The 20,216-nt window shown below is 43.1% G+C and overlaps 1 long non-coding RNA gene across 2 annotated transcripts; it reads left to right on the plus strand.

The window, feature by feature from the left end:
- Nucleotides 1-11,331: 11,331 nt before the first annotated feature.
- On the plus strand, nucleotides 11,332-19,955 carry LOC125454417 (uncharacterized). 2 transcript variants are annotated; one of them, XR_007247987.2, is made up of 4 exons: nucleotides 11,332-11,582; nucleotides 15,461-15,544; nucleotides 16,856-17,551; nucleotides 18,254-19,955. It is a non-coding gene; the product is annotated as an uncharacterized LOC125454417 (long non-coding RNA). The 2 variants fall into 2 exon arrangements; XR_007247986.2 differs by lacking the exon at nucleotides 18,254-19,955 and having other exon boundaries at nucleotides 16,856-18,078.
- Nucleotides 19,956-20,216: the final 261 nt, after the last annotated feature.

The following is a 20,216-nucleotide window of genomic DNA, read 5'->3' on the forward strand; positions in this document are numbered from 1 at the left end:
TTTACCCCCATCCTTATAACCTTTCACCCCTTGCTTAGTCATCTACTTCTGTCTGATGGGTATTCAGGGGTGGCACGGTGGCTCAGTGGTTAGCACTGCTGTCCGCACCAGGGGTCCAGGTTCGATTCCTCTCTCGGATGGCTGTCCTGTATATACTCCTTGTGTCTGTGTGGGATTGCTCTGGTTTCCTTCTAAAGTCCAAAGCTATGCAAGTTAGGTGGATTGGCCATACTAAATTGCCCATAGTATGCAGGCTAGGTGGATTAGCCATGGGAAATATAAGGTTACAGGGACGAGGTGGATGGATAGAATACTCCTTGGAGGGTCTATGTGGACTCGATGGGCTGAATGGCCTGATTCCACACAATAGGGGTTCTATGATTATGCTTCCAACAATTTTTCCCACTCCCGTCTTTAACCACTCCAGTGCTGTTTGCAAGAAATCTCCAAAACGTGTACGCCATGACACTGACACAATGGAGAGGTATTTCTAAAGCAACATTGTCTTTTGGGCATGTGGCAACATGTGTCCTACACATCTGCTGCGCTTGTTCATTGAGGTGACAGTGGGTGTGGTTTGGGTGGTGCTGGTGAAGGAACATTGCTCCATTGCTGTTTTGCATCCTGTAACTGGTACACATTGCACTCATGTTATGCTTCAGGATGGGTGTGAATGTTAAGAATAGTGTGCAGATAAGTGAGCTACTTTGTCCAACATGGTGTCAAGCTTCTTGAGTGTTGTTGGACCGGCAGTCAATCAGGCAAGTGGGAGTATTTCATCATATTCTTGATTTGTGCCTTGGTAAATAAAGGCAATTAGAAAGATTTGAAGACAGAATGGAAATTTAGTTTGAAAGGTAAAAGGCATTAGCAGACATATTAAAAGAAATGTCTAACCTCTCAACAAAGATTTTTTCCATGGAGAAAGAATTATCCCACGGGAAACATGCACCATCCATGGTTAGTTGTTAAAGTTAAGGATATTATTACATTCAAAGAAAATGTTCAATGCTGTGAATTATAATGATGGGTCAGAAGATTAGGCACATTTTTTAAACCAGCAAAGAACGATTAAAAACCAGGGTAAAACTAGAGTTTGGGATAAAACCAGCAAGAAATAGAAAAACAGAAAGTAAAAGCTTCAATGGGCTATTATGTAGATGCATTCATCGAAAAACAATGCTGATAACATTGACTGGACATCTAGTTTCAACCTTTAGAAAAGAGAATTTGCAAAGCAAATGACACTGGCTGCAATACAAGGACCTGCATTTTTATGACAACACACAGCACTAAGTAGTGAGTGAAGAAAAGGAGGAGCTCAGTGAAATGGTGCAGGTTGGGGGTGAGATAGTGCAGATAAATGATGAGATTGTGTGGGTGGGATGGTGAGATATTGAGAGTGGGCTGGTGAGACATTGCGCGTGGACAGTCAAAATAGTGCAGGTAGTGGGGGGCGGGGGGGGGGGGGGGCGGCAGGTGGGCTCTGAGATTCAGTCTGCTAGTTTTGGATTCAACTCCTTCACTCTTCATCTCAATGAACATGAAGAATGGTAAAGAAGAAAGGAAGATACAAAAGGGGAAATCACAATGAGAAGAGCACAATACTGCTAAATATGGCACACAGTAGGAAATAACTAGGGATAATCTGTACAGAGTAGGGTCAAGAGCAAAATACTGTGCAATACTGCTCCAGAATAAAGCATGCATCAATCAAATGTCAATTGTTCCCCCTTTAGCCCATAGTTTATGATTTCACATTCTGTGAATCCTTGGCCTCACAACCTCCGTGGTCTGTGCTGCAATGTACGCTAATGAGTTAATTTCAGAGCTTAGCCATCCTCAACACCTGCTCCCTGTACCCCAAGCTTTTCCACATGATTATGTTGAGCACTGTAGAGGGTCTCTGGACCTTAAATAACTATTGACTGTTTTTTTTTAAAACTAACTATTTTCATCCACAGATGTATTTTGCTCTTAGCCCTACTCTTTACAGCTTGTACCAAGTTATTTCCTACTGTGTACCACATTTCACAGTATTATGCTCCCCTCATTGTGTTTTCCTCTTTTGCATTCTCCTCTATTCCTTGTGATCCCTCATATTCATTGAGGTGAAGAATGAAGAAATTGAATCCAAAACCATATAAAATAACAAGAATTATGGGGGTATGAGGCATGCGTTGTCAATGACCTGATTGGCAAACTTTATTGAAAGTGTGGTCAGTGGATAGGCAATCGCCAATATTTAAGAAGCATTCATCTAGTTCATCCAGCTCCAGCTCCAGTTCCTGACACAGTATGTAGATAGGCCACCAAGGGGCAAAGCCACATTAGATTTGGTACTGGGTAATGAGCCCGGCCAGGTGTTAGATTTGGAAGTAGGTGAGCACTTTGGTGATAGCGATCACAATTCTGTTATGTTTACTTTAGTGATGGAAAGGGATAGGTGTATACCACTGGGCAAGAGTTATAGCTGGGGGAAAGACAATTACGACGAGGTTAGGCAAGATTTAGGGAGTATAGGATGGGGAAGGAAACTGCAGGGGATGGGCACAGTAGAAATGTGGAGCTTATTCAAGGAAAAGCTCCTGTGTGTCCTAGATAAGTATGTACCTGTCAGGCAGGGAGGAAGCTGTAGAGTGCGGGAGCCGTGGTTTACAAAGGAGGTGGAATCTCTGGTCAAGAGGAAGAAGGCGGCTTATGTTAGGATGTGATGTGAAGGCTCAGTTAGGGCACTTGAGGGCTACGAGGTAGTCAGGAAAGACCTAAAGAGAGAGCTCAGAAGAGCCAGGAGGAGACATGAGAAGTTGTTGGCAGATAGGATCAGGGTAAACCCTAAGGCTTTCTATAGGTATTTAAGGAATAAAAGAATGACGAAAGTAAGATTAGGCCCAATCAAGGATAGTAGTGGTAAGTTGTGTGTGGAGTCAGATGAGATAGGGGAAGCACTAAATGAATATTTTTCAACAGTATGCACTCTAGAAAACGACAATGTTGTCGAGGAGAATACTGAGATACAGGCTACTAGACTAGGTGGGATTGAGTTTAACAAGGAAGAGGTATTAGAAATCCTACAGAGGGTGAAGATAGATAAGTCCCCTGGGCCGGATGGGATTTATCCTCGGATCCTCTGGGAAGCCAGGGAGGAGATTGCCGAGCCTTTGGCATTGATCTTTAACTCATCATTGTCTACAGGAATAGTGCCAGATGACTGGAGGTTAGCAAATGTGGTTCCCCTATTCAAGAAGGGGAGTAGAGACAACCCTGGTAATTATAGACCAGTGAGCCTTACCTCAGTTGTTGGTAAAGTGTTGGAAAAGGTTATAAGGGATAGGATTTATAATCATCTAGAAAAGAATAAATTGATTAGGGATAGTCTGCACGGTTTTGTGAAGGGAAGGTCGTGCCTCACAAACCTTATTGAGTTCTTTGAGAAGGTGACCAAACAGGTAGATGAGATTAAACTGGTTGATGTGGTGTATATGGACTTCAGCAAGGCGTTCGATAAGGTTCCCCACAATAGGCTATTGTACAAAATGCAGAGGAATGGAATTGTGGGAGATATAGCAGTTTGGATCGGAAATTGGCTTGCTGAAAGAAGACAGAGGGTGGTAGTTGATGGGAAACATTCATCCTGGAGACCAGTTACTAGTGGTATACCGCAAGGGTTGGTGTTGGGTCCACTGCTGTTTGTCATTTTTATAAATGACCTGGATGAGGGCGTAGAAGGATAGGTTAGTAAATTTGCAGACGACACTAAGGTCGGTGGAGTTGTGGATAGTGACGAAGGATGCTGTAGGTCACAGAGGGACATAGATAAGTTGCAGAGCTGGGCTGAGAGGTGGCAAATGGAGTTTAATGCAGACAAGTGTGAGGTGATGCACTTTGGTAGGAGTAACCGGAAGGCAAAGTACAGGGCTAATGGTAAGATTCTTAGCAGTATAGATGAGCAGAGAGATCTCGGTGACCATGTACACAGATCCTTGAAAGTTGCCACCCAGGTTGACAGGGCTGTTAAGAAGGCATACAGTGTTTTAGCTTTTATTAATAGAGGGATCGAGTTCCGGAACCAAGAGGTTATGGTGAAGTTGTACAAAACTCTGGTGTGGCCGCACTTGGAGTATTGTGTACAGTTCTGGTCACCGCATTATAAGAAGGATGTGGAAGCTTTGGAAAGGGTGCAGAGGAGATTTACTAGGATGTTGCCTCGTATGGACGGAAGGTCTTACGAGGAAAGGCTGAGGGACTTGAGGCTGTTTTCATTAGAGAGAAGAAGGTTGAGAGGTGACTTAATTGAAACATATAAAATAATCAGAGGGTTAGATATGGTGGATAGGGAGAGCCTTTTTCCTAGGATGGTGACGGCGAGCACGAGGGGGCATAGCTTTAAATTGAGGGGCGAAAGATATAGGACAGATGTCAGAGGTAGTTTCTTTACTCAGAGAGTAGTAAGGGAATGGAACGCTTTGCCTGCAACGGTAGTAGATTCGCCAACTTTAGGTACATTTAAGTCGTCATTGGACAAGCATATGGATGTACATGGAATAGTGTAGGTTAGATGGGCTTGAGATCGGTATGACAGGTCGGCACAACATCGAGGGCCGAAGGGCCTGTACTGTGCTGTAATGTTCTATGTTCTATATATTTGAATTAGAACAACTATTCATTCTTGTCTGCGCAAAGGTGGCTCAACCATGCCTTCCAAAGCAGATTTGGGAGAGTATTAGATGCAAAGAGAAGACATAAAAATTGCAAGAAAAAACAATAAGCCTGAGGACTGGGAGCAGTTTAGAATTCAAATAAAAAAGGGCTAAAACATTGACCAGAAGGGGCAAAATAGAAAATGAAAGCAAATATGCGGGGAATAAGAATTGATTGTAAAAGCTTCTATGTGTAAATCTAAAAAGATTAGCAAAGACAAGGCGAGGGAGTACATGATGGGAAGCACAGACAGTCAAAGGGATCTTGCTGTGCATGAAAACTAGGTCCCTTCAGGTATCAGGACAGGTGAATAAAGTGAATGAGAAGTCACATGGAACACCTGGTTTTATTAGCCAAAGCACAGATTTTAGGAGCAGGGAGGTTATGCTGGAACTGTGTAAAACGTTAAGTAACAGTGACAGTGTTGTGTGTAGTTCTGGATTCCACTTATATGAGGAAAATGATAGACTGGAGAAGGTGCAGAGGAAATTTACATGATGTTGCTAGGGCTGGGGTGTTTCAGTCATGAAGAGAGATTGTACAGAATGGGACTGTTTTCCTGACAGCAAAGGAGATTGAGAGGGGCCACGGTTGAGATGTGAAAAATCATGAGGGATATAGTCAGGGCGAATAAGAAGAAACGTTTTCCCCCTAAAGGAGGGATCAATGAGTAGGTGCATAGATTTAAAGTAAGGAGCAGAATGCTTAGAGGAGGTGTGAGTAAAAACTTTTTTCATCCAAAGGGTGGTGGTAATCTGGAACTCACTGCCTGTAAGAGTGGTAGAGGTAGAAGCCGTCAGAACATTTAAGAAGTATTTAGATGGGCACTTGTCATGCCAAGGCATGCAAGACAATGGGAGAGTGCTGGAAAATGGTGTTAGAATAGTTAGGTGGCTGTTTTTGACCAGGATGGATACTGAAGGTAGTTTTTCTGTGCTGGCAATCTCTATGATGCTATCAGCAATGCAAAGGCATTGGCTACACATACAGCTATTTTAGAAACATTCTGACTCTATGACAAATGAAGGTGCTTTACAGTTAGAAATTGAGGAAATTATAATGAGAAGCAACAAAATAGCAGATGAATTGAACACACATTTTGGTTGTTTCTTCACAAGACAAACAGAACATGTTGTTTACCAGAATTATTAAGGAACCTAAAGTCTCATGAGAGGGAGGAATTGTAGAAAATCGGCACATTAGTAAAAACATATTGCTGATGAAATTAGTGAGGTTAAAGGATGAAAAATCCCCAGGGTCTGATAAACCACATGCCAGCTTACAAAATGAAATGGCCAAGAAATAGTGCATACATTAATGATTATCTTCCAAAATGCTATAGATTCAGGACAGCTCCTACAGATTGGAGGAACTGTTTAAAACAGGAATGACAGGCAAAATAAAAAAGCTACAAACCAGTTAGTCTCTCATCAGTGATAATGGGAACTGCAGATGCTGGAGAATCCAAGATGACAAAGTGTGAAGCTGGATGAACACAGCAGGCCAAGCAGCATCTTAGGAGCACAGAAGCTGACGTTTTGGGCCTAGACCCTTCATCAGACCTGATGAAGGGTCTAGGCCCGAAACATCAGCTTTTGTGCTCCTAAGATGCTGCTTGGCCTGCTGTGTTCATCCAGCTTCACACTTTGTTATCTTAGTTTCTCATCAGTAGTGGGAAAATGCTAGAGTCTAATATAAAAAGTGTATAACAGAATATTTTGAAAGCATTAACAGGAATGGACAAAGCCAGCATAGGTTTATAAAAGGAAAATCATGCTTAAAACAAATCTACTGGAGTTTTTTTTAACAGAATTTGATTTATAGAATTGATAAGGGAGAACCAGTGGATGTAATGTATTTGGATTTTCAGAAGGGTCTTGGTAACCTCCCACGTAAGATGTTCGTTGGCAAAATTAAAGCACATGGGATAGCGGATAATATATTAGCATGAATTGAGAACTATTTGACAGACAGGAAACAGAGGCTGAGATAAACTGTTTTTCCGAGTGGCAGACAGTGACTAATGTGATACTGCAACAAACGGTGCTTCAGCCCCAGCTATTCACGATGTGTTTCAATGTGCTGCTAGGAAAGATGTTATTAAACTTGAAAGGGTTTAGAAAAGATTTACAAAGGATGTTGCCAGGAGTGAAGGGTTTGAGCTATTGGCAGAGGCTGAACTGGCTAGGACAATTTTCCCTGCAGAGATTGAAGCTGAGGGATGGAGACTGTGCTATAAAATCGACGTGCATTGATAGGGTGAAAAGCCAAGGTCTTTTCTCTAGGGTAGGGGAGTCAAAAACTAGAGGGCATAGGTTCAAGGTGAGAGGGGAAAGATTTAAAAGGCACAGAGGATGGTGCATGTACGGGATGAACTGCCAGAGGAAGTGTTGGAGGTTGGTACAATTACAACATTTAAAAGGCATCTGCATTGGTGTATGAATAGGAAGGGTTTAGAGAGATAAGAGCCAAATACTGGCAAATGGGACAAGATCAGTTCAGGGTATCTGATCTGTAGGGACAAGTTGGACCAAAGGATCTGTTTCTGTGTGTATAGCTATAATTCTATGAACTGAATGCAAGTGCCAAATGCAACATTTCCAAGTTTGCTGATGACACATAAAAGCTAGATACGACTGTGCATTGTGAGCAGACTTCAAGGTGATTTTGGGCAAGTCGAGTGAGTGGGCAAAAATGTGATAGATGCAGTACAACATGGCTAAATATAAAGTTACATTGTTCAGTGAGAAAAAAGAAAGGCAGAGGAATATTTAAGAAGCGATATGTTCAGAAATGTGGATGTTCAAAGGGATCTGGATGTCCTTATACACCAGTTAATGAAACTAGACAGGCAAGTGCAGCAATTAATTAGGAAAGCAAATGGTATATTTTAATTGCTAGAGGATTTTAGCTCAGAAATAGGGACGTTTTACTGCAGTTATGCAGTGCCTTAGTAAGACCACACCGGGACTATTGTGTTCAGTGTTGGTCTCACTATCTAAGAAATCTTATATACTTGTCACAGAGGAAGTTGCAGTGGAGATTCACTGGGCTGATACCAGGGATGGCAGGACTTCCCTCTGACGAGAGATTGGTTCAACTAGGCCTGTTTTCACTTGAGTTTAGAAGGATGAGGGAGATATGATAAAAACATACAAAATTCCGACAGGGCCAGACAGACTAGATGCAAGGAGAATATTTCCCCTGGTTGGGTAGTCTAGAACCAGGAGGAATAGTCATGGACTCAAGGTAGACCATTTAGAACTGAGATGAGGAAACACAGAAGGTTATGGAAGTTCGATCATCGAGTATACTCAACAGAAAGGTTGTTTTTATTTAAAACAGATTTAAAAGTTAAATGTCTTTGGGCAAAACGATTTTGGCTGCAGAGCAACAGTTAAAACAATCTGTGACAATGTGTTTTTTCAAAATGTAAGCTACTTAGCTGAGACACTTTTGAGTTAACACTGCAGATTTGTATTTTTTTTCTATGCTTGGAGGTTGCTTGTGTGCGTGTTATTTTTCAAGAAAGGTATAACAAGTTTACATAATTTAAATCTTTATTCATTGATTTCACAGGCCAGCTTGAGTAAATATTATTTGCAATTAACTATTTCTTTACTTGTTAAGGAGCCTTGCTGACTCGTTTTTAATACTGAACTGCCTACCATCAAATATCTACATAACTGGCAATGTCACTTCCCTTTCTAATTTAAACTTTGTTGTTGATCAGCGCAAGAGTGGGACAAGAAATGGAACCCATTTACTTCTCCTAGCTGGATGGTAACAAACAACATAAAAAGGAAAAGACTAGCACCCATGAACACTGACAGAATGTGGTGTGATCCCACCTGATAATACTACAGAACCAGTCCAATCCAATATGAACGCTGGCTTCATAGATCACGTCTAATGCTTGCAGTTGGTTACCGTGGTGATTAGTTACTCAGACAAGGCAACGACAGAACATTAAGTTTATTTCACAAAGAGAAAGAAATAAAAATGAAACAAAGCCATATACGTAGGAAAGTATACTACAAAAAATTTCATTTTTTTATTCAGCCATGCGACATGGGTGCTGCTGGCTGGTCTAGCGTTTATTGCTAAGTCCCTAATTGCCCTTGACAAGGTGGTTCTGAGTTGCCTTCTTGAACCACTGTAATCCACGTGCTGTGGGTTGACCCACAATGCCATTATGGAAGCACTTCCATTTAAATGGAACAAGACTGCAGAACTCTGATCCAGAGGAATCTGGGTGTCTCTGGATGTGAATCACATAAACCGGGCTTGCAGGTACACTGAGTGAAGAGGAAGGCAAATGGAATGTTGGTCTTTATTGTAAGGGAGATGGCGGATGCAGCATAAAAGGACGGAAGCCTTGCTGCACAGTGCTTGGTGAGACATGATCTAGGTACTGAGCACAGTTTTGGAATCCTTACTGAGGAAGGTTTGTGATTGATTGGAAACTGTTCAGAGAAGGGTCACTCAGCTGAATGGAAGGACCTACTGGAGGTCATCCCTGAGCTATGTGACACTTGACTAAGTCTGGCAGAGCAGATGATGCTCTCCTACCTTTGTGTGGAGTGAGTGTCTAGGGCTGGGAGGCTGACAAGAGCATTCAACAGCTGATGATGGGATGGCTGGGTAGTGGAGGAGTTGGCCAGTAACTGGGGAGATGCCCCATTGATATGGGTAATTTTTCCCCCTACATCACACCAGCTTTCCAGTCTCCTTCCTCAACGTGGTCTGCAAGATCTCAGCAACGTCTGCTGGCTTTGGTGAGGTAGCTAAGTTGGCCCACAAAGATCCATCCTGCGTAATCCTCTGTTGGCCTGGTTGAGCATTGCCAAAGGACTGCTCTCTCACTTGCATTTCCTTCCCTGGATCAACAGAAGGATTCTAGCACGATGGATTATAAATACATCTTAGGGATTCTGAAGGCATTCACATCATATCATTGCAAGTAACAATCAAATGTATACCAGCTCAATGAGTCCTTGACGTTGTCCCTTCGAGTCGGTACAGACGTGTGACAAGGGCCTTATGTAATCTATTGGAGCCTTTCCTGCATTTGTTGCTGACAGGAATGTCTCTGCCAAGGCTGGCAGTTGAGTTGGCCCCTTGGCTGATGCCCATGATTACTTATCCTGTTAACTGGGAGAAGATCCATGTTGACTCAAGGATCAAAGGGGAGCAACGCACCCCCTTACCCCAGTGGATGGGGACAACACTGGGCTTATTGCTGGAGAGGCTCCAAGCTTTGATAGCACGCTCCTCCCATTGACCCCCTCCCTACCCACCACAGGGAATCCACATCTGCCCTGCCGAGGGTACCTGGCCAATTGGCCCACAAGAGTTTCAGTCACAACTTAGCTGCTGATTGCTGTGCCATGCTACCAGGTCACTTTAATAACCCTCCTCCTGATTGCCTGTAAATTCTGGGACAATTACTGAACTTCTTCCAGGATTAAAGGACATACTGGGTTTCTGCAAGAATATCCGGCGGTCGTCGGGTAACGTCACCAGGAGCTGCTGAGGAGTTTATGTTTGATGAAGATACATGTAAATTACAGATCCTCCCAGAGGACATGCACCAGGGACTTACCTTACCTCCAGTTGCAATTGCAAATATGCAAAATTGTGGCTTTATCAATTTAACACTCTCTGCAATGAGAGGCTATTCAAAGGTCTCATCCTCTAATCTTCTCTTTCATTTACTCTCACACTTTTCAAAACCTCAAAGTACCTTAATGTGCCACTGAATTCTTTTGAATGTTATGTGTGAAACACAGCAGCCATTTTACACACAGCAAGATCCCAGAAAGAGCAATGTGATAGAATCCCTAGAGTTTGGAAAGCGACCATTCGGCTCATCAAGTCTGCACCGAACCTCCAAACAGCATCCCAACCACACTCAAGCCCATAAGCCCCACATTTACCATCGCTCATTTACCTAGTATGAATATTCCCGGGCACTACTGAGCAATTCAGCATGATCAATCCACCTCACCTTTTCATGTTTGGACAGCGGGAGGTAACCCATACAGACACGGGGGAAACTATGCACAATCACGCGAGGCTATAATCAATTCCAGGTGCCTGGTGCTAACCACTGAACTACCATGCCACACAGCAATTAAGTGTTTTGGATCACAAAGACCTTGGAATACTCAGCAGGCTAGGCAGCATTTGTCGAGAGAGAAACTAAGAAACCTCAGGATTGCTGCCTGTTTTCGGATTTTCCGTCTTGCTTTGTATTTGTTTTGCTGCTTTTCTCACTTCAGGTTGGGATATTAAACTTTGCCCTGATGACAGTGGCTCCTTTAAGGCTACAACAATGGTTCAAGTACTTTCCTGGCTTGCCCGCTCGCTGCAGTAACGTCCTTATCAACTTTGCAGCATTTCCCCGACTTTTCTCAAAGCTAAGCTTTGAAACTGACCGGTTGTGGGCGTCGCTGTGTAGGCCAGCATTTATTCCCTGTGCCTAGCTGTCGTAGAGAAGGTAGCAGTCAAAACCTAAAATGATGATATCAGTGCCTGGCAATGATCACAAAGTTTTCGACAACCCCCGCCAACCTGCAGTTTTTTTTTCTCTCTATTTATTTTGTTTATCTCTTGTTGAAGGGCTCGAGGGGGTCCACGGTGACGGCGTCGGCGGTTGGTAGGCCTCGTGGCGGTGGCGTCAGAGAGAGTTTGGCGCATCGACGCAGTGGTCCTAGCGCCGATTCACGGCTTGCCATGGCGGAGGCGGCTATGGGCCCAGCATGGAGACCCTACGGCATCCACGAAGTGGGCTCGAAGCGGACTCGGGGGCGGTGAAGTCGATTTCGGGCCGGAACGGTACCCAGCGTCGGTGGCGTCTGGCGAGGACAGTCGTAGAGGTGAGGTGGAGCTCAAAGAGTGGTGACTTTTATTCTAGTGGCGGTGGCGGGGTGAAGGGGACTGATGCCTGCCCGCCAGGCCCATAGCCTAAGACGAAGCACGTAAAAGCAGGACGCTTTTTCTTTATTCTTCTGCCTTTCTAGTACCTTGTTTTGGTTTATTTTTCTGTGCTTTAAGATGGCACCAGGGATTGGTGCCACAATACGACAATTTGTAACAAAATACATGACAATAAATAAATCTAATTCAACAGACGTGCACTTATACGAGTGAGAGCACAATGTCTCACTTCAATACCATCTCTGTCCCTAAACCCTAGCGTCAGTGGCTATAAATATAGACATCTTACGTTGAGTTCGCACACACTTTCATTAGGACCCCGAGTTTGCCATCCTTTTGTATTGAAACTCCATTCAGAAATTAGGCAGAAGGGGGATTTGGTGAGTGCGATAATGGTAACTGCATAAAAATGAAGCCTAGTCTATCAAGGAGAGAGATGAGGGAAAAATAGTTTCTCCCAGAGGGTTGAGAGTTCTTTCGAACTGTATTTCTTTAAAAGGTACTGGATGTAGAGTCTTAAAATATTTTTAAGGTAGAGACAGGTAGACTCCTGAAAGGTTACCATGGGGAATGCAAGGTAATCAGAACAACTTTATTGGATGATGGAGGAGGCTCAAGGGGCTGGGTGGTCTGCTCCTAATGCTAATTTGTACATATACTTGAAAATTTCCTCAGACAGAACACGTAACAATAGAGCATATGTGGACTAGCCCTGACTGCCGCAGACACAACTCCCAGACAGTAAGCATACACACTGTTCAGTCTGGCCAGGGAATGCCCGAATTTTAAATCTTACCTCAGTCCCTAGTGAATGGATGGAGATGGGCGTGTCTGGAGATGTGAGGGTACGGTCTGGGGTAGGCGTCTTTGTGGGAAATTTAGCATGGAAGCACAGGCCCAGGTGCTGGGGGGAAACAGGAAAAAGGGGGTGGCAGGCAAGTGTGGGGATGGTAGGGGATTCCAGGGATTGGGAGCTTTGAAGACTAGAGAAAGCCAAAACAGGAGGGGGTGGGGTGGTTGCAGCCTTGGATAGGATGGGGTGAGGGCAGCTTCCACGATAGTTGGAATCTTGGGATGGGGATCGTGGAGTGGAATCCTGAGATAGAGCATCTGGGAATATCAGATCACAAGGCATTTCAGCAGGAGTGGTCCGGGACGTCTGTGGGTTGGGGACAGGAGGTGGGATTGGTGGGGTAGAGTTTATGTTGATGGTGGAAATGGGAGGATATGCATTACAGTAGTCAGGTGTTAAGCGACAAGTGTTGTCAAAGTTGAGCGGAGTCGGTATAGTGCCTGTGGCAGGTGAGGGTCAGGTGCGCAATAGAGATGTCCAGATTTGGGATGGAGAGTGGTGATAGGGATGTGGGGTTCGTGGGTGGGAGTTGGGGTGGGGAGCAGAGCCTATACATCAGGACAAGCTCTTAAAGTGTGAAGTTGCTGCTGGGAAAATAACAGTCGCGTCTAGTTTCATGCAAGATGGCAGAATGTGGATGGGTCTTGAGTAAGATTGAGATAATTGTTTTAACCTTTTATTATCGAGAGCAGGTTATGTAAAAGTCCGTTAATCATTGCCTTCTGTGTGTTTATGAAAGCAAATGAGGTCAGAGCATTTTGACAGCTTTGATCAGAGGATGTAACATTTGGTTTGACTTGGTGGGGGGAAGACACAGAAATCTATGATTGTCGGTTTGATAACAGAGCTGATGTTTTCAACATTGCGGCAATGCTGTGAAGACACAATCGCTGCCTGTCATTGAGGCAAAGCTCAGAAGATCCTCCATTTTGCACTTGACCAAAAGCTGCTGGTCACAGTCAGAACCGGCCCAGGAAGGTCAACATCTTGAAATTTGTGAAGGGGGTTGATCTTCCTGCTGCTTAAGGGAAGTCACAGGGCTGTGATGTGGCACTTGGGAGCTCAAGGTGTGGATGGGAATCAGCAAGGACAAGCCCCTAGTCATCCAGGGCCAAATGCAACCAAACAAGATGGTCATCAGGCTCAGTGTGTTTCTCCATAAAAGTTGCTTACAGAATGCCTAGGCTGGCACAGCCTGGCATCCCTGCCCCTCATCTTCTTAACCTGCTTTCTTTCCCCTCCAGTTTGGTTTGTCCCCTCTTCTTTTGATTGTGGTCTGAATGTACAGATAATGGACTGGTAGTCCAGAATTTTGAATTTAATAAAAACCTATGGCATTAAAAGCTAGGCTAATGACCATGAAACCATTGTCAATTGTTGTAAAACCCATCTGGGTCACTAACATCCTTTAAGGAAGAAAACCTACATTCCTCGCCTGGCCTGGCCTACATGTGCCTCTAGGCCTCACAATGTGGGTGAAATGGTTTAGCGGAACAGTTAGGGATGGGGAAAAAATGCTAGCCTTTCCAGCAATGCAGGTTCGGTTAGGTATTGAAGTGCCTGCTAAGGCATTCTGAGGTAATTGGAGTGAGAGATTGATATATCTTGGATTAAATAATTCATCCAACAAGGAGCCCTGAAGGTTACAAAACATCCTTTGCAGCCATGGCTTATGATATATGGCTGAGAACTATGGAGTCCAGACAAACACGACGACAACTATAGCCCTGATCCCAAGAATCTGATGATTGGTCTTTTCCAACTCAAATCTCAACTTTTTTTTATAACCAGGACCTAGAAAGGTAGACAAAACAAAAACCCACTTATTACAAATTGCATGGTTTGAGCTGAAAAAGAGGGGTCTAGGCCCAAAACATCAGCCTTTCTGCTCCTCTGCTGCTTGGCCTGCTGTGTTCATCCAGCTCTACACCTTGTTGTCTCTGAACCTGTGGAACTGCTGGATTTACCACAAGTCACGTTTCCAGTTTACTGGATTAAGCACTTAGCATGTGCCACATTTCTCTGAAAGAGTTATTCTCAATGTTTCATGAGTGAACTGCATTTAAAGATACCCTTGACAACTGCCTGTGTTGAATGAAACCTGGCTAGATGTGCGAAGGCGCTGACTGAAAGCCATCTCAAATGTACCTTATCCTCTTTTTTTTTCTTTCAAGAACTGCTGCCTGAATTAGAGGGTATGATCTATAAGGAAAGGCTAGAAAAACTTGTGTTGTTGTCTCTTGAGTGGCAGAAACTGTGGGGAAACGTGATACAAGTCCATAAAATTATGAGATACATAGATAGGGTTGACAGAACCTTTTTCCCAGAGTTGAAATGTCTAATTTAGGGGGCAAATAGGTGAAGGGGAGAAAGTTCAAAGGAGATGTGAGGAACAAGTTTTTTTTATACACAGACGGTGGAAGGAGTTTGAAACATATCTGCCTCCACCACTGCTCCTGGCAATATGATGGAGGTGTTTAAGGGACTTTTAGATAAGCAGATGAATTTGCAAGGGATGGAGGGATATGGATCAAGTGTTAGTTTAAATTCGCATCATGTTTGGCACAATATCATGGGCTGAAGGGTCCATTCCTGTGCTCTACTGTTCTGCATTCTATATAACTAAGAATTAGTGATGAACATGCTTTTTTTTTCCAAAATTGGCCTGTGCAGTGAAAGTTCTTTCGTGTGTGTGCGCGCGCGCGCACCCATGCGCGATGGGAAGGATTTAGGATTGCTTATTAGGATAAATATCTACGCTTTCAATATTGACAACTGGGTGTTAATCAGTTTTGCATTGTTGCCATGAACTTCTAGAAGCACAGTAAGTCACTGATTTTCTTTTTTATTAAAGAAATCTGATTGATGGATCTCTTAATAATGAGCCTAATGTAGATAAAGCATGTGATTGGCTATATTGGCAACAAGGTAAAACATTTACATTATGCTGTGACTTGTGGACAGAGAGAAAATGCACACCTCCAGCTTCAGTTGCAGTATGGACTAGAATGAAGAACTGCACCCACAGTTCAGATGGCCATGTGAGAGGTGGGTACATCTAGCATTTGTTTACTATCTTATTGCTGGTATATTCTTCGCCTCTCTGACTAAGTGGATAAGGGAAACCCAGTAAACACCTAAAAAGTATTTGACAATGTTAATCTCTGTACTATCAGACTGATTCCTGGGATGGCAGGACTGATGTATAAAGGTAGACTGGATCTGTGGGGCTACATTCGCTGGAGTTTAGAAGAATGAGGGGGATTTCATTAAAAAAACTTACATAAAATTTTATCAGGGTGGGACAGGATAAATGCAGGAAGGATGTTCCCAGAAAGTCCAGAATGAGGGGTCACAGTATGAGGATACAGGCTTGGCCATTTAGGACTGAGATGAGGAGCAATTTCTTTACCCAGAGAGTGGTGACCCTGTGAAATTTTCTGACGCACGAAGTGGTTGAGGCCAAAACATTGAATGTGTTTGAGAAGGAATTAGATGTAGTTCATTGGGCAGGGGTGAAAGTGGGAAGAGGGTGCTGAGTTGGATGATCAGCCATGATCATATTGAATGAGAGAGTAAGCTCAAAGGGCTGATTGGCCTATTCATGATCCAGTTTTCCGTGTTCTGTTACTATGGAGATATTTCTCTGGATTGAGAACTGACTGGAAGGACCCAGGTCAAGATTAGCTATAGATAGACTGAGATGTGTTTGAAAACTGATGATCATTGGTATCTCACAAATGTCAGATTTGGCACTGCTGTGTTTTACTATCTTTTTGAATGATCCAGATTTCGTACCTGGGCTTGGACATCAAATTTGATGATGTTAAGATCATAGATGATGCTCAGTGACTTTATATAAGAACAAAGGAACAAGTGCATGAGTAAGCCCAAACAAAAAGAGAAATTGCTGAAAAGCTCAGCAGGTCTGGCAGCATCTGTGGAGAGAAATCAGAGTTAATATTTTGGGTCGAGTGACCTTTCTTCAGAACAATTTACGCATCTGCAGTTCTTTTGGTTTTTGTTTAGCATATGTAGGCCATTTCAGTCCCTCTGCAATTTGATACAGTCATGGTTGTTCTCATCCCAGCTTTAATTCATTTTCCTGCCTGCTCCTCATGACCTTTCCAACGAGTTGGTAATTAAAAATCTGTTTATCTCCTCCTTAAATTCACTCAATGTCCCACCACAATCTGGAGTAGCGAATTCCACAGATTCATGACTCTTTCAAAGAAGTAATTTCACCTCATCTAGTCTGCTCCACATTAGGAAACATCCTGTCTGTGTTTACTTTGTCAATTCCTTTTAGCATCTTACATATTTCAATTTCATCTCCTTTTGTTCTTCTAAACTCCACAGAGCATACGCCTAAACTGGTCATTCTCTCTTCATCTGATCTCTGGAAATAATGGAGTGGACCTCCTGTCAGCTGCCTCCAATACAACATCCCTCCTCAAGTAAAAGGTCAAAATCACAGATACCAGTCGTCAGCTAGTGTAATTCACTCCACATGGTATCGAGAAGTGGATGGAGGCATTGGATACTGCAAAGGCTGTGTGCCCTGACAACATTCTGGCAAGAGTATTGAAGACTTCTCCAGAATTTGCTGCTCCCCAAGCCAGACTTTGCATTGTAGCTATAACACTGGCTTCCACCTGACAATGTGGAAAATTGGCCTGTACACAAGAAGGAAGACAAATGCAACCTGGCCCATTATTGCCCCATCCGTTTACTCTCAATCATTAGTAAAGTGATGGAAGGTGTCATCAACAGCGCTATCAAGCAGCTCTTGCTCATCAATAAACTGCTCACCAGGGCCCCTCAACTCCTGACCTCATTATGGCCTTGGTTCAAACATGGACAAAAGAGCTGAATTTTAGAAGTAACGTGTTGGAGAGTATTCCCCAACCAGGGACAAAAACTCGGGAAGCAGGCAGGATTCGACCGATTTGGAAGATGTTTATTCGAGCAGAAGCCGGTTGTTGCGGGGGAGAGTCAAAGAATATTCTCCGAATCAGAAGGGAGATCAATGACGCACTCAGATTTTACAAAGAAGTACAGCATTTTTATACACTGTGTTACAGTAATCAAATATAATGTAGTCACTGTCCTTCCCCTTAATCCAAACATCCAATTCCGTGGGACGCCTAATTAACGAAGGGCATTCCTAGCGACAGCCCCAGGTTCTTGTGATCTCATGGGGTTTATTTGTCATTCTAATCGCTGGACTTTTGGATCTTTCCATGCTCCTATTAATTTGCGTCCCAGAACTTAATAATTATACCCCTTCTAGTCTGTCCTAGACTTTATTTCTGAGTGCTGTTTGAATTCTGTTGTTTGTGGTATTATGAGTGCCCCCTTATTAAATTTTATCATTCCTTTTAACATTTTCCACTGTCCCAAAAATATATAAACAAAAGACAGTTAGTTTTAACTAATTGCTATCTGATTACACTTTCTAACTAAAACTGGAATTAAAGTTTTGTATAGCTACTTTTACTGCTCGCATTTTGTAGCTAATGAGTTGGACTAAGCTGTCTTGTTCAGGGTGAAAGATAAGGCATGTCCCAAAGCCAATTAACCCTCACCTTTGCATTTAAGTGCTTTTCCTCCTGCTGCTTGTATTATGTTCTTGTTATATGTTGAAACCTACTTCTGTGATTATCTGAATAATTCTTTAAAGTAGAGGTGGTTTCTTAATTCTGTAGGTAAGATGCTAATTACTAGTAAATATCTTTATCTGCCTTTTTTTTACAGTTTTTTAGGAAGTCAATCTGATGGGCTCACGAGCTAAGATTTACACGCCTGGTGCTATGTCTTTAGTGGGACAACATCCTTTTGCTAATGAGACTACAGTCATTCGTCTGTTCTTGGGCATTGTCATATCAAAACTGTCTCGGATGATGGGTTGCAGTGTCTTTGTGTGACCTTGGGTAGCTCTGTTCCAAGTTACTATTATGTTTCACTTTAAATGTTAGAGCAGATTCTGTCCCATTTTGTTTAGTCCTCATCAACCATTTTGTCTTGGTCAAATATTGGGCCACTTTGGTATAAACCAGTATGGGTCACTTTGAATGAACAGGTACTGGCCACTCCTACATAATGTGAGAATTACAGTCCTTGACATCGGACCTCATTTTAATGAGTGTAGTATGGGAGCCCGAGCAAAAGCAGAATCAACAGATATCAACTGTCCATTGATTGGAATCATACTTAACACATATGAAGATGGTTGTGGGTGTTGGAGGTCAGTCATCTCAGCTCCAGGGCATCTCTAAAGAAGTTCCTCAGAGTCGTATCCTAGACCCAACCATTTTCAGTTACTTCATCAGTGACCTTCCCTCTCTCATAAGTGAAAGGTGGGGATGTTCACCAATGGTTACACAATGTTCAGCACCATTTGTGACTCCTGACATACTGAAGCAGTTCCTGCTCAAATGCAACAAGATCCAGATAGTATCCAAACTTGGGCTGACAAGTGGCAGGGAACATTCATACCACACAAATGCCAGGCAACGACCATCTCTGATAAGAGACAGTCTAACCACTGCCCCCTTGACATTCAGTGGCATTGCCATCACTGAATTCCCCCACAATCAATATCTTAACCGTTACCATTAACCAGAAACTCAACTGGACTCACCATGTAAACACCATGGCTACAAGTGCAAGTAGGAGGCTACAAATGTTGTGGTGCATAACTTACCTCCTGACTCCCCAATGCCTGTCCACCACGTACAAGGTACACATCAGGAGTGTGATGGAATACTCACCAATGCTTGGAGAGTTCAGTTCAAATAACACTCAAAATGATTGATGCCATCCAGGACAATGCAGCTTGCTTGATTAGTTGACATTCACAAGCATCCACTCCCTCCACCAATGATGCTTCATTGCAGTTGTTCATGTTATAGAGTCATACAGCATGGAAACAGACCCCTCGGTCCAACCAGACTATGCCAAACATAATCCCAAACTAAACTAATCCCACCTGCCTGCTCCTGGCCCATATTCCTCCAAACCTTTCCTATTCACGTATCTACCCAAATGTCTTTTAAGCATTTTAATTGTATCTGTACCCATCACTTCATTAGGAAGTTCATTCACATTCTTAGACTACACATTCCAATCCCATGACCACTTCAGTCTAGAAGGATAAGGGCAGCAAATATATGAGAACACCACCGGCAAGTTCTCCTCCAAGCTACTCACCATCCTGACTTAGAAGTACATCACTGTTCCTTCACTGACACTGGATCAAAGCTCTGGAATTCCCTCCCTAATGGCATTGTGGATTTACCTACAGCGCACAGACTGCAGCAGTCTAAGAAGGCAGGCCAGCAACAGCCACAGAGCAACTAGGGACAAGCAATAATACCAGCCAGCCTGTGCTGACTGCGTCCCACAACTGAAAATGAAGAAAAATTATTTGCAATATTCCAGGAGTGATCTCACTAATATTTGGTATATTTGTAGCAACACCTTTACACCCTATTCCTTAAGCAATAAATACCAGAATTCGTTTTGCTTTCTTTATTGTGTGCTGTACCTGCATTCTAGCTTTCTGTGATGCGTGCATGAGGGTGCCCAAATCTCTCTGCAATGAAGCACTCTGAAGTTTTTCTCCATTTAGACAAAAGGTTGCCTTGCTATTCCTGTGACCAAAATCGATAACCACATACTTTTCTGCATTACACTTTCTCAGTCAAATTTTGGCCAT

This window comes from Stegostoma tigrinum, chromosome 7 (genome assembly GCF_030684315.1).
Source record: "Stegostoma tigrinum isolate sSteTig4 chromosome 7, sSteTig4.hap1, whole genome shotgun sequence".
In the NCBI taxonomy this organism is placed as follows: Eukaryota; Metazoa; Chordata; class Chondrichthyes; order Orectolobiformes; family Stegostomatidae; genus Stegostoma; species Stegostoma tigrinum.